The following is a 15,727-nucleotide window of genomic DNA, read 5'->3' on the forward strand; positions in this document are numbered from 1 at the left end:
ACACTGTTGTCTAGTCCTTGCGAGTCCTTTTTAGCTGCTATCTCTTGGATATATACTAATTGAAAATGATTTTGAGAATTCTATCACTTGACCAAAAGTTGATTTCTACTTACAAAATTTTAACAAATTCAAGTTACAAGAGCTTCTCCAAGTTCTTTTAACTTACTTTAATCCGCATGCTTAACTATTAAGGTCTCATATGTCTCAACCTAATACACATGCTTGTGTATGGATGCCAGTGGAGCATAGTTTCTTGTGGCAAGACACTGGGGATTGGGAAGTGAGGTGGTTCATGACAAAAGCTAATACTTCGACAAATCATGTTTGTAAAGTGTTTTCATTGCATGCATGTTATTGGAAATCTGGCATGTGATATCCATGAAGCTTGAATCTTGAGGAATCCTTGGTAATACAATCATATTACAAGGAGGCTCGGCCCTTTCCGACCCTATTACAACATCATTTAAATTCACCATTGCTATCTTGTTTGGTTTTGTGTCATTTCATCTTGTTTAATAGTATTAATAGTTTAAGTGTGTGGCAAGATTGTGCTCAACTCTTTTTGGAGCAAGTATAAAGGGATATTGCATGATGATAAGGAAGTAGAATCCATTCTTTTTTACCCAAGTGGGTAGCTTCTTTTCTTGAGTGTTTCTCTTGCATTTACTCTCTGCTCGTTGGCTCCAATGTAGTCTCAAGCCGTTGTTTTGACGTCTCTTTACCCTGTAGTGTGCTGTCTTGTGAGCCTTCACAACTTGACAATTATCCAACTTCATTGCAAATACGATTAATCCATTGTACTCTTCCTACGTTAAGCCTTAGTAATTGCTCATTGCATGTTGACTTGTAACCTCGACTGAGTAGAGGTGGTTGAACTCATTATAATGAATATAAATTACTTTAGACAAAGACATGGAATCTTGGACTTAATGATTGACATGGCACTATTACGAGAATTCATAAATTTTCTAGCCATGGTAATAGTATGAGGAGTTGACAAGAGGCAAGAAGTGTCCAAAATATATAATAGCAAACATTGCTTTTGAGCTCCTGTGCATAGGCGATTCTCTTGTGACCTCCCATCCAGATCCGTCCCCATCGCCGAACAGGCTCGAAGCTATTCCTGATAGGATGGGACATCCTATAACTGTTGTAATTATGAGAATGGCTAGCCATACCTAAGCTTATGTATTTTGTAATCATTTAGCTCATCTCTTTTGAAGTTTTGGATGTCTAAGTGTGAATAAGGGTCCATTATATAAATAACAAATTCTCATAATGCAAGACACAATCCCCTTTTGTGCCAATTGAGTTTAGTCTTATCTCCTTGCTCTATTATGTCTATGATGTGAGAGAGAGAGTTGAGAGAAGAGAGAGCGGAGTGACTGTCCTTGTGTTCATGAGTGTGAGAGTTGAGCGGAGTGACTGACCTTATATGAGGACAGACATCCTCATGGTGACAGCTTGAGGAAGGAGGTAAAGGAATGGAGCTAGTCCACCACTAGCCACCACTTGAGGGGGGAGGCAAAGGAGTGGAGCTAGCACCACTAGTATAGCTTGGAGTCTCCAAAGATGCGAGCTTGGATGTCGGCAAGGTCTCCACGACATGTTAAGGTAAGCATTATCTGTTACATTTGGAGAGGGGTTGTGTAGCCTGTAACATTTTTGGCACTGCTGTTGTCGAGGAGCCACCGGTCTCTTTCTACTCTATTTGCACTTCTTATCATCTTCTTACAAGTTCTTTTTCCCTTAATATGGCTTCTTGAAGCCATGCAATTGGTTGAAAAGAGGATAAGTTATGGATAAGGTTGTGAGAAGCGAGAAAAAAGAGAAAAAAAAGGGTTGGTTTTTATTATTTTAGCATTTGAAATGGTTGTTTGCATTGTTTAAGAGTTAGAAAAGCAAAAAACAAAGCATTTACATTTGTACTTGCATGTTGGGAATTGAATAATCATGTCGTGATTATGTAGTGAACACCCATTTTCTACATTTTAAAAAAAATCTTGAAAATTTTAAAAAATAAAGAGCCATTGATCCTATCACTTAAACATTCATCTTGCAAAGAAATGATTTGGAAATTTTGAACTAGAGAAATTTAAGATTTGCACCTCCATACCATTTATTTTTGGTTGAAACTTGCGAAATCACGTCGTCGTGATTCTGCAGTGTGCAAAATCGTACCCCTATGATTTTCGATCACGTTGTGATTCTCCAACAATTCTAGCTGTCCCACCAACCCCAGGATTGCACATTAAATGTGTCTTATCTTTGACAGATTTCATCTTATCTTATATCTTATCCAATCCCAATCACTCATGGATCATGGTCATGATTGGTAATCATGCATGTGACTACTACGTCATCAATCATGCACCTTCGCATCATGCCTGTAATTGGTAATCACACCCAAGACTGCCACATCACTAATCACAGCAGTGATTCCACTTGATAATTCGATAAGATTAATATCTGAAACAATTGTGAGGGACCTCAAGAAACTTATATATACGTTCATTGAACTTGTTTAGGTGTGAAGATCATAACCGTGATTCTGCAAAGGATCACGGCCATGATTTTTGACCCTACAGGATCACGTAAATCTGAGACATTGAGTGTCATAAAAATAAGGTTACCATCATGACACTAGGGGTAGCTATAAACTGCCGAGAATAAACAAAAATTTTGTTGTGATTTTTGTCATGATCACGCTTGATTTCTTATCACGTCCGTGTTTCTGTATAAATCTGGTAATTGCAAACATGAGTAATTCCAATTGTGTGTAAATCGACATTTTTGCTAGTTAAAATCATTTCATGCACTTAAGGTCAAGAAGGCTTGTTGGGGTGACGACATTTCCCTTGACGATAGTGTATCTAACCAATCGAGATCCTTCTACCAAAGAAGCCTAGGGTCAGCTCGCACGACTAGTATGCAAAGGAGTGTGTTTTCTCTACAAAGAATGAATTCTTTGAATTCATCAAGTAGTGAGAAAACCATAGAGAACGCTTTTAACGAGAAATTAGTAGGGGAGAAGGGTACTTCTTCTCCAACACTATCTAGTGGGTTCATGGGCTTAGGTCGAGGAATCCTAGAATATAATTATGAGCCTAAAAGAGAAGCTCCACATGTTGCCAAGGAATAGCCATCGATTTTAGACAAGGAAGTAAGCACTGGAAGACTTGGGAGTACATGGCAACAATTGGAGGAGGAGCAGTGGGTCTCATATGATGGACCTACAGAGGTGAAGGAGGTAGATAGCGTAGAGTCAGGTGAAGATTCCAAGCTAGTCTTCATTGCGGAACTAACCCCATAGTAGGAAGAGGCACTAATTACTCTTTTACAGATTTTAAAGACTGTATCTCTTGGAACTACAAGGACTTGAAGGACGTGCCACTGGAAGTCGTTCTGCACACTATTCCTATCATGGAAGGTTTAAGGCCCAACCAAGCAACGTCCTTACCAAATGAATCCAAAATACTTAGTAATTGTAAAGGAGGAAATTAATAAACTCATTGCAGTGGATTTCATTTATGAGATTGAGCACACTGATTGGGTATATCACCAATTGTGACTATATCCAAGAAAAATGGGAAGCTGTGTGCGCGCGCGCGCGCGCGTGTGTGTGTGTGTATGTGTGTGTGTGCATGTGTGTGTGTTGACTTGAAGAAAGTGAATGCGATGACCCGTAGGTATCACTACCTATTACCATACACACAGCATATTTTGGAAAGAGTGGCTAGGGTAGAAGCTTACAGTTTCCTAGACGGATTCTTAGGATACAACTAGGTATCCATTAGCCTGGAAGATCAACACAAAGAAACTTTTACCACCACATGGGAAACCTTTACATATAAGGTCATACCGTTTGGACTAATCAATGCAGTTGCAACATTCCAGAGGTTAATAAGCACAGCTTTCAATGATTATTTATAAAAGTGGTTGGAAGTGTCTGATGATCTCTGTGTGCCATGGATGGAGCATTTAACTTGCCTAAGAAAAGTTTCTAAAAGGTGTAAATTATACTGTATATGTTTGAACCCTTTGAAATGCCAATTTTGGATAAAGCATGGAGTGATATTGGGGCTTATAGTGTCCAAGAATGAGATTTCCACTGATGACAAGAGCTACATATTCTAGGGACTGGCTGATTCAATGGATGGAGAAAGGGTTGTGTTCCATAGAAGGACTATAAGTGCTCTATTAACACACCCCTTCTACATCAAGAGCTTCAACCAATTGAGGATCATGCCATTAAATGTAAGGAAAAAGCTCAAAAAAATCTCTGGAGGACTAGCTTGCTAAGTGAGTTCTAACACTACTAACAATCCTCTAGAAGCTACTCCACTTATAATCCAATCACATAATCATGCCTGTGATTCTTGGTCTCCAAATCACATCACATCACATTTTTCCCAATCCATCTTGGAAGCCATAAATGAAACCTAAAATCTATCATCTACTCTCGAACCTCACATGCCCATAAACTCACATCCTTGTCACTGTGATTCTGCATAAATCACAATTGTGATTTTGAACCCTATAGAATCACACCATGAAAAATTAACCACAACTAAATAATATTGATCCCTTAGGATGTGTTGGTGATTGCTTATGCTTGAATTATTTTATTTTGATGCATCTCACTTGACGTGATTAGCACCGTGATTCATGACATGATCATGGCAAAGTAGATGTGATCATGATAATGATAGGCGTGATCACGACCTACATTTCCAGGCCAATAAGATGCTGTCACATGCATCACATGCATTAATCACCCAACTGCACCGTGATGCCCTAGTCTATAAATAGGAGAGTTCCTCTTCTCTTTTCATGGTCTTTCTCATTTTTGAGTTTTCAAGCTTCATCATTCAAGTGACTGTGCATGTGCCTGCTCTGCTGCTTCACCTACCTTCATCACCACCACCCACAACTATCTCCAAGTTGGAGCACCATGTTCTCCCTCCATCTTTTCTTAATATTCTTAATCTCTCTCTTAATCTGCATGTGCGATAATCGCCTGGTGAGTATGGTCGGTGTCAATCTTCTCCCACATTCTTTCCTCTCATCCTTGTATTGAATGCACGATCACATGGTAAGTACAAACCTAGGCGAGCTCTTTCTAGCCCTCAACATCAAGGAATCTCATAAGAAAAACCAGAGTCCCCTTGCCAGTAAGCCTCTCCCAAGAACTCAAAGAGCTTCCCCTTGATAAAGAGGCATTTTAGAAGGTTTTAGAAGAGCCTTCTATAGTGTTAGCATAAATAAAGGATTTGATGGCTCAACTTACCAACATAATAGGCAAAGATGACGAGAGTAAAGACCACTCCCCGATGCTCGATCTCTGTTTCCCCCAACACCATCAACCCCAACTCATGCAAAAGGCCAGGAAACTATAGCATGAAGGTTTGAGGGGCTTGCTCCCCCATCTTTGCCACATGTCTTTGGTTGCTATACTCACTCTTGCTTGATTATCTAGGATCACATCATGCCATCCAATTTGATTAGAATAGTGGCATTCATGTCATCACCTTCAAAATACTTACCCACTATACTAATAAGGCACATCTTTTTGCACATTTTCAACGAGTTTTCCTCATTTTCTTGGTCGGTCTCATCTAAGCCCCCGAATGGTTTGGATGATTCTTCATCCATTGATCGATTTCATTCCAGGTTTCTAGTTTCTTTTTCAAGTACTCGGCCATCCATGATAGTCATAGGGGCATAGAGGATTGCTCTCAAGGCTCATGTTTCTTTTATAAGCTTTGGCCTTATTGAAAGTGCATTGGCTATGATCATAGACTGAACATATGAGCCGATGTATGAAGGCATAGTTTGTAATGAGTTTTTTTTAAATTATTGTGACACCAACATCCGTTGTGCATTCCCTTCAGTGCTTTCTCCTAGCATTGATTCGCTAAGCATAAGTTGTCTCTTGTGAGTCTCTCATTCCTCAGGATGTGGTCATTAGCACTCTTAGTTTTTTGCATCTTTAGGCTCTCAAGGCTTGTTATACAAATTGGTTCTAAGATTTTTTAGCGCTTCTTGGTCTTCTAGTTGTTGTTATCCTAAGAGGTCATTTAATAGTGGATCTTCCAAGGTCTTTTAGTGCTCTTGGTCTTCTAGTTGTTGTCTTGAGAGGTCTTTTGATAGTGGGACTTCTTGTGATCCTTGGCTCGAGATACTACCTTCATATGAGATACTGGCTCTAGAGGTCTTGGTGTAGGTGGAAACAACATGCTTGGTCCTGTGAGTCCCTCTACTTTTAGTTGGATCCGGTGCACCATGTCCTATGCTTTACTCAACCTAGAGATATCCTCTCTCAGGTAAGGATATTCTTGCATTTTATTTGCAAGGGGTTCTTTGTATTTATGTCTTGGTTTGTATCATCCTTCCACCATTGCTTTCTTGGCTATTTCCAAGAGTTCATTTATCCTATCCATGAGGATCGATTTGTCACTCCTTTCCATCCCTTGTTCCCCATCCAAAGTGATTTAAATAAGAGGTTTTGCAACATCTTCAATTTCAATGTATCCTAGATCATCCCTTGGGCCTTTGGTTTGTTTGCACCTATCATCCCTATGGGCTTGTGATGCTTTTTGGGTTTTTTTCTTAAGTTCTTCAGTTTTAGAAGGGTCAGCCTTCGGAGAGAGGTTCCGGTAGCACTCGGCCGTCTTGGAGAGGAGGAGAGTGAGATCATGGGTTGTATGTTGATAAACTGGAAAGGTGCCATATTTTTCTTCCCCCTATGACTTAGGAAGATGATATGTTCTTCCAAGGGCACCTGTGCAGATTGTTGGTGCTGGTTGGGGGGTGGTTACGACCATGGTTGGGTGCTTTTTGGCCTTACTTGGGAGATTGTTTAAGAAGCCTTCATCCTATGTGGTGGTAGCTCTCCTAGAGACCTACTACCTCATCGCACTCTAATTGCAAGTTGGTGATTGGGACCTCTATGATGTCCACCATATAGGATGCCATGCCTTCCACTGGCCTGGAGCCAACTTGATAGGGAAGTGAGGACTCGTAACTTAGGGCTCTATAATCGAGGATGCATAACTCAAGTTAGCCACACAATTAAGGTGGATTGAATGATATGGAGTTTTAGCTTGTCAAAGAGGAAACCTAGAGGATATTGTTGGTGTAAGGGTATTGACGGCAGCTCTATGAATATGCAAACCTCCAACAGATCCCACCATCCCACTACTAGATTAGATGGATTGATCTATGCCTTATTGGGGATCCACAAGTGGTCTTCGTGCTTCTGGTATCTATATGGGGGGAAAGAGCGACGGAGGGGGTCATGAACAACCACATTCCAGGAGCCTAACAGGGGGGGGTTGATGCCTACTAAGGACCTTGCCAAGGGTTGTGATTGGTGGTGATGTAAATGGCAAGGGAGGAAGGGGTTGTGGGGTGACACATCTCTGAGGGGGGAGCTTGGTAAAGAGAAGAACATACATGGGTGGGAGACAGGGGAGTTATTAAGGGCTAAGAGGAAAGGATTGTGGGGTGGTGAAGCATCTCTGAGTGGGGAGCTTGTTAAAGACAAGGGCATGCGTTGGTTTCCTAGCAAATCCAGGGTGTTAGAGATGAGGTAGAGGAAGTAAGGCTGCTGGCCTTGAGATCTAAGGAGATGGGGGGTGGTATCCACCACCGGTGAAGGAGAGGCCTTAAGTGGAGGAGGGCAGTCATCTATCTTGGAGAAATGTAGGTGGGATTGGAACACCTCCCTATCTAAGTCATGGGACTAACTAACCATATAAAGGTTTTCTTCTTGGGGCACTGTCGTTCACTTTTGCTTTCTTTATTACGTGCTTTCCTTAGTTTCTCCAGCCCTTCTCGACTCTTTCTCTTACATTTACCCTTAGTCCCTTTTCTTGCGAGTTCAAGGCTTATTGAGTTCTGGGCATCCCTTGGTCCCTTATTTACCTTGACTCTTTCTTTTGACATTTACCCTTAGTCCCTTTTCGTACGAGTTAAAGGCTTATTGAGTTCTAGGCATCCCTCTCTGTTGGACAAGGGTTTTTATACATATTTCTGGCCCACTTCTTAGCGAGGCTTGAGAACCACAGCCTGATTAAGTATGGGTGGGTGACACATGCTAATCCCCCTTTTGAACTTGTTTTCTACCTCTTGTAGAGTTGCAAATGTGCAGGAGGACATCTCCTTCCCTCTTGTCCAGTAATATACACTCTATGGATTGGGTATCATCAATCTTCTCCTTGTAAGTAATATATGAATTGGGTGTTGTCAATCTTCTCCTTGCCTTTGCCTTTAGTCAAGGCTTTTAGTGCTTATGATTTTAAGGGAGATTTTGGCCTCCATTGTTGCTTGGTTGTGCCAATGTTTTAAGAGGCATAGAGGGTAAGGTATGGTTGTGGTTGACTTGGTTACCCATATTTGGTGGTTTCCCTTAAAATACTCTTGTTTCCCTTAAAATACTCGTCCCCTAAGCATTGGTATCTCCTTGGTGTTGGCCTTACTCGTGGAGTTTCATTTTGGATGGAGTGAGAGGAATATGTTGAGGCCTTAGGGAGCCATAACAATGCGTTGCCTTCATAATATCTCTACGATTGCACAACAATTCCTCCTTGACCCATCACATATGTGGTTAAGGATTTTAGCATTCGTGGGTCGGTGTCTTCCTTATCCTCTTGGTGATGGGTATAGGTTTTGTAACTCTCTTGGGTATCCATAGATTACCATTTCCTTCAAACTACCCCTGTGATTTTCATATGCTCTTGGGTACCTACCATCTGTGACCTTTCCTAATGATGGATCTTGTCTGTTTAAGGGCCTTCATGGGTTGGATCGAGAGAGGAGCATCCATAGGTTAGCTAGGTTAGTGAAGGTGTAAGTGGTGTTGGTAGATTGAGAGGATTGTTTCTCCTAGGGAGCAAGCAAAGGTGAGGATATACCACCTACTTTAGAGATGATTTTAAGGGAACAGGGCATCTTACCTTTGCTATTGCAAGTTGAAGTACACGACTTAATTTGAGAGATATGGTTGATTGTGACGTCTCCTTGACGTTCACTTGAGCCATTAAGGTCTTGGGGTTTCTTCATCTATCATGAGTAAAAGTACTTGCCCAGAGGCGAGTTAGAGTGAGGCAGTTCTTAAAGCCCAATCGATTTGCCTAGAGGCAAGTTAGAGTGAGGCGGTTCTCAAAGACCAATTGCAATTTGGAATCTAGAATGCCCCATCCATTGAAAGATCCCTGCCCCCTCCGCGCAAAACGGATTCGGGGGTGCTAGCAGCGGAAGTAGCACTCCTTGAGCAGGGCAGGATCCCTCACTTGGGGCCTCGCCCACAGATATCCGGATAAGAGACTAATCCCTCGGTTCTTCAAAAACCGAACTCAGAAAAACTTCCCTCGCCCAAAAAGCACGGGCGATTCCTCCAGGATATTTTTACTCTAACGTAGTCAGGGTCATTACTGACCAAACTAATCCGAATGAACCTGTGAGTCTCTTGGTCAGATCAAGGAAGAAACTTGCATTTGGATTATAGAAACCAACGCTTTTTTCCCTATCGAGAGGCACAACCGTTGATTCTTTTTCCATAGAACAATTACTATCCGGGATTTACTTCATCTATCGTACTATAACAGAATTGAGTCTCATTTTACGGATCCATTAGTCCAGCCTACTAATCCCAGTCCCATGGGTTAGCCAACCGCCCAACCACTGTAGTGATGGGATCCAATTAGGAATTTGGTTAGGTTTTGTCCCGGGTACCAGGGAAAAGAGTTCCCAGGCCCCCTAGTCGGATATTCATGCAAATTTAATGTCAGTCACACCACTTACACACCCAATATGAAATTACCTTTTTCACAGATTCAGTTATCTTTAAAAGAATCATTTAATGAAACCATAGTGTCATTGATCATAATCCTCCAAAATATCCGATTGAATCCTAATTTCCAATCATTCCTTCATCGGTGCACTTATGGTATCATTGGCAACCAAAACGCTCACCACGTGTCCCTCAGGGGCCTTTTCAATAGTTCCTAGCTCATAGCACCCAACAATATAATCACTTATAAAAATCAAGATGGAATCTCCGTTGAAGATCAGCAAGATCAACCAACAGCTCCATATAAAAGAGCCATGGACTCATCCGTTGAGAACCAACAAGGTCAATCAACCAGATCCATGCCCGGTTTCAGAAAACAAATCTTACTTTTTGTTCCAATATCTTCCCCGATGCACATGTAGGTATCTTCGGCGACCCAGAGCCCGAGCACCGTATGGTTAGCACCCTCTATAGGATCCTTCCTTCGCAGGTGACCTAGCGCTTCAAGGGACTTCATATTCTTATTTAGGGCTCTTGTAGAGAGTTCCAAGTTGTAGGTGACAAGAGTTCCAAGTTGTAGGTGAGTTTGGGAGTGGGCTTGAGAATAATCCAACATGGGAAGTTTTGGGAGTTTTAGGAGTTTTAGAATAAATAGTGGCTCATTTGAGAGCTTATGGACACATTGGGCTAAACTCATGCTTGAGCTCTCATGAGACTAGCTCTCCCTCTTGTTCATAGAGGTGCAAGCTCTTCTCTCTCCCCATCTACACTATTGTATGAGCAATGCTCTTCTAATTCAATGCAATGAGATGATGTTTTTCTCTCTTCTCATCTCTATTCTCTAGTATGCATGCTTCTTTGTTGATGCTTGTGGATTCTCTATTAGGCTTTGTGTGGTAGTGGATTCAAGCTTAAGCTTCTCCATAGCTTGTAGCTTATCCATGGGCAAGACATTGCTTGAGTAGTGAATGAGAATGCATGTTTATTTCAAGTTCTTAGCTTTCTTCTTGTATTGGATGCATGAATGAGTGGGATGATGAGTGAATGAGTTATGGCAAGATTGAGCTTGTGTGTGTAAAGTCTATGTCAAGGTAGTGGTGTTCATAGCATTCTCTCCCATTCGTGGATAAGCTTCCGTGCACCGGTACGGGTTGAATCCCTAGCTCCGAAAGGGATGCAAATCCCATTGGATTGAGCTACATGCGGATCATGCTACTCTTGCTACAAGTGTAGAGAGTCTTCCGTCTCTCCATTGGCGCCGCTGCTGCCGAGGAGAAGACTCAAAACCGATTGAGAAGCTTGTATTACTACCACTAATTCTTTTTGTTTATTGCAATGCTTTCTAGATTAGTGAAAGAATAGACATTAGTTTAAGAAGATTTTAGTTAGTTTTGAATTTTTGCGCTTTTTGTTAATTAGTGATTAATTAGTGTAGTTAAGTTAAAGATAGATTAATTAGTTAGTAGAGAGAATAGATTAGTGATTAGTGTAGGTAAGTAGCTCATTGTTTAGAACATAGAGTAGCTTAGATTAATTAGAGAGTGAGGCACCTCACCCGCAGCAAAGAAGGTGGCCGCAAGAAGGGGAAGGGCCGAGAGGCCGTGTGGAAGCGAGTGGGCGCCTGGCCGCTGAAGGCTGCAGAGGAGGCGAAGAGAGGCTTCAGCAGAGGAAGAGGAAGTGAAGGAGAGCTTTATTAAGCTGAAGAGGGCGAAGGTGGCATCAACAGCCGTCTCTGCCTCACCCGCAGAGCAGAGAGAAGGCGAAGGGGTGTGGAAGCGAAGGTGGCCGGCAGCAGCTGCCTGCAAAGGCTACAGAGGTCGTGTGAAGGCGAACAGCCGCCTGGCCACTGAAGGCAACAAAGAGCGAGGAGGAGAGGCTGGTGAGCGGCCGTCTTTGCCTCACGACTGTGTGTAGTGTGGTGAGAAGAAGTCGTCGGCCAACGTTCTCAGTGGCGTCAGCTCAACCGCAGCAGAGAGAGCGAGGAGGAAAGGAAGGCGGTTGGCCGTCTCTGCCTCACCCAAAGAAGAGGCGAAGGTGCGCAGCAGAGGAAGAGGAAGCGAAGGAGAGGTGAGAAGGCGAAGGCGAAGGGCCAGGAGGATAAGGCGCTGGCAAGGATAAGGTTAGTATTTTATTTTTTATTTTTATTATATTTTTTTATTATTATATTTTGTTAATTTTTAATTTTTTAAAATTTGCATACCAATTTTCATGTTTTTTACATTTATAATAATAATAATAATAATAATAAGTAAAAAAAATAAAATAATAAAAATATTATTTTTTATAAATTATGTGTTTTCTTAGGAGTCCACATTTTTTGCATATTTTGTAATTTTTTAAATTTTTATAATTTTTTGCATAATTAGTGTAATCGACATAATTAGTATTTTTAGCATAATTAGTATTTTTGTGTAATTAGTAAAAATAAATAAAAATAAATAAAAAAATAAAAAAAAAATAAAAAATTAAATAAAATAGGTATTTATACACATATTCATGTTAGTTGCATTTAGTGGTTAGGTAGGGTTTATATATATATATATATATATATATATATATATATATATATATATAAAGAATAAAAAATAAAATAAAAAAATTCAAAAATTGGACACTGCAACGTGCTAAAATTAGCGTATGCATCTACGCTCGGGAATAATACTAGGGGGACGTAACACTAGTGCACCATCTAGGGTAACCACTCAAGGGAGCGGCACTCAATCGGTTGTTGTGGCAACTTGGAGAGCATTCTCGAGACATCTTCGGAGTCTCAAACAGAGAGCCTCTCAAGAACCGAGAGTGATATTTCAATGGACATAAACGAGTCATTTGGCATGAGTAGACCGTCCACACCCATTGGTATGGTAGATTATGCTAATCCATTTGAAATCCCAGATGGGGAGTTGATTGACAACATGAGACTCATTTCTTGTATACAAACACGCATGGCGTGAGATCTACAAAGATCCAATGAGCCGGTTTGTTGTTAAAATTGCAGACATTCATTCTGCGTTTGAACCAACACCATGGGTAAAATACCAAGACGATATGTACATGGGTAGAAATGGAGCACGCTACGAGGTCACCAAAAATCCTGAACAAGTGGATGCTTGTGTATTTCAACCTAGCGCACAAGCAAAGCAGAAGAAGGAGCTTCCATTAGACCCAAATGTGCTAGGAACATCGCGCAGACCTGGTACGCCCATTTCTTTACTTGAAGAATTGTTTTCTGACCGGAATTGGAAGGATAGAGAAAGAATGGGAAAAGAAAAAAAGACCAAGAAAAACCCATGGGACATAGTAAAAGAAATTCCAGTAGTTAAAATCTATCAGGACGACCCAATTAAAGAGGTGTATAGGGATGTGGCAGAAACCTATATGCAACCACTAAGCACCCGAGCTTAGAGCTTCCAGTCACGCATACAATAACTGTAGAGCATCTAGAAGGTTTCACTAAGTGTGTTCATGATAGATGGGGGAACGACTTTAGAACCCTTGAATGGCCAGAGGTTAGGGAAATGACATGGAAAGGAAGGCCCCTTTTCACTGAGGTGTCTACCTTAGACAGGGCACGTCCAGATGAATCTGCCTTTCGAGGAGAAACACTAGCACCACCATGGGCTAGAACCCCAAGTGTGGCTCGACCAGCACCTTCCATGCGAACAACTGCTAAAGGACCAATTTTTCCAACGATTGATCCTACGAGGAGACCCAGGGCTATTAGAGAATTTAGGGGAGAAGAAAGGCCACGAGCAAGTGGATATGTACCTCCAAGAGAACCCCATAGACCAAGTGAACTGACATTTGAAGAGCCTAGAGTTAGAGGCCGAGACTCATATAGGAGACATGACGATGAATATTCTAGAAAAGTGAGACCATCTGCACTGCAAAAGCTTGTCAAGAAGTATGACGGATCCGGTGACCCATATGACCATATAGCAGCTTTTAAGCAAGCTATACATGCGGAGCAAGTCACGGATACGCATACGCAAATCGAGGGATTTGGCTTGACGCTAGAGAGTAAGTCTTTATCATGGTTTCAGAATTTCGAGCCTGAGGCAAAGCGATCTTTCAATGGGCTGGAAAAGAGCTTTATAGCTGCATTTTCAAAAATGGAAATTAAGCACAATGCGGTAGCTCAAATTTACGCTTTTAAGCAAAAAGATCAAGAATCTGTGCGAGATTGCGTAAATAGGCTAAAGCAGTACATCAATCGATGCCCTGATGATGAGAAGCCAAGCCAAGGAAGATTAATTTCTATCTTCCTGGAAGGCTTACGAAACAAGACGCTTCACGCTCACTTGTACGCAAAGAAGCATGTCATCTTCAATGAGTGTTGCATGGATGCCATGGATTACGATGACAACTTTGACATGACTGGCATGGGAAACCAAGATAGCCATCCAGATGATAAACATAGCTCTGGGAAGAACTCTGACTCTAGTGTGCCATTAGTTAATCCAGATCAGATTGCCGAGATAGTATTGAAAAAGATGGGGCAATACTATAGACCTTCCTACCGACCCCAACCATCATACATGTATACTGTATCTACAGGCCCCTACATCTGTGGAGGATGTGGAGGTAGCCATAAAACCGAGCAGTGCTGCCCAACCTTCTCACCATTGGTTAGCAATCAATCAACAAAGAAGTGGTGCCAGCTTTGTAAATGGAACTACACACGTGACTTCGGACTGCAATCACATTGCAAGGATACAAAGGGAACAAGCAGCCAACTCTGCACCTAGACAGCAAGTTGTGAACCATGAAAGAACCTTAGTTGCTCAAGAGCAAGCATGGCCGGTGCTAGGAGCTCAACCTCCTCCACCTGGCACAGCTTCCTTTAGATATGTGGAATATGAGAATCCTGAATTAGGTATGGAGATGGTTAGCTCTCAACCATACTACATCGAAGTGGAGCATCCTCTTGTCGAACCCTACTTTGAGAACCCAACCAGACCAAGCCTAGTTCATGACTTTAATGGAGACCCAAGCTCTTTGATGCTTATAGGATCTCAGCCAACCAAGACTCAAGGTTATCCAGGACCATATCCTACAAAGAGACTATACCCCACGCAACAAAGGGCCATGCTACGAATGTGGTGGACCACATTGGGCGAGAGAATGTCCAAACAAGAAACGACCCCTCTAAGCTAACATAGGCACAACATCTACGTTTCCACCTATAGAGAGGTTTTGCCAAGGGTGTAGGATTGCTTGTTGAAGCTTGCGGATCCGGCAGCACAAAAAGCTAAAGCGCCCCTCAACTATGTTGAAGTGATTCCATCACCCACGACATCTGAGGAGGAGAACGAACTAGTGTCGCTAAGAGTAGTGACTAGAGCCCAAGCGCAAAAGAATGTCAAAGAGGTTGTTAAGAAACCCTCTGAGATTAAGGTTCTATCCAAAGATGGAAAAGAGAGAAAGAAATCAACTCGACGTAAACCACGCAGCAAGGGGAGTAAGAAGTCAAAGGAGCAGAAGAGCTCTGATGGAGGAAACTCTATCCCAAAAGAGCTAGAAGGAATGTTGAAAACGAAACAAATCGGAGAGAAAACTCAAAATGAGCAAAAGGGAAAAGCATCCGAGTCTGAGGAAAGCTCAGGAGGATCAGTCCTTGTGGACAAGGTGTACGAGCCTTTAGATACAGCACTTCAAGCGTATAATAGTAGGATCACAGTACTGACCGAGCTGCCTAAGAAGCTGTAAGAATATCCCAACCCTCGTGAAGAGACAATCAACTTGGCTATCCATAAGCAGTTGATTAGGGATACTCAGACTCTAATAGACGGCCCACCACCTATGTACGCAAGAGGACCTGCTTCTCTGAAGCCTAACTTAGAGACGATACCAGAAGCCACGCTAAGCATGGAAAAGGGAAGTGAAGTTGTATCTCTACATTTCCCAGAAATGCCTGAAGAAGACGATTTA

The sequence above is a fragment of the Cibotium barometz genome, chromosome 57 (assembly GCF_041138505.1).
Source record: "Cibotium barometz isolate CiBa-2024 chromosome 57, ASM4113850v1, whole genome shotgun sequence".
NCBI classification, from domain to species: domain Eukaryota; kingdom Viridiplantae; phylum Streptophyta; class Polypodiopsida; order Cyatheales; family Cibotiaceae; genus Cibotium; species Cibotium barometz.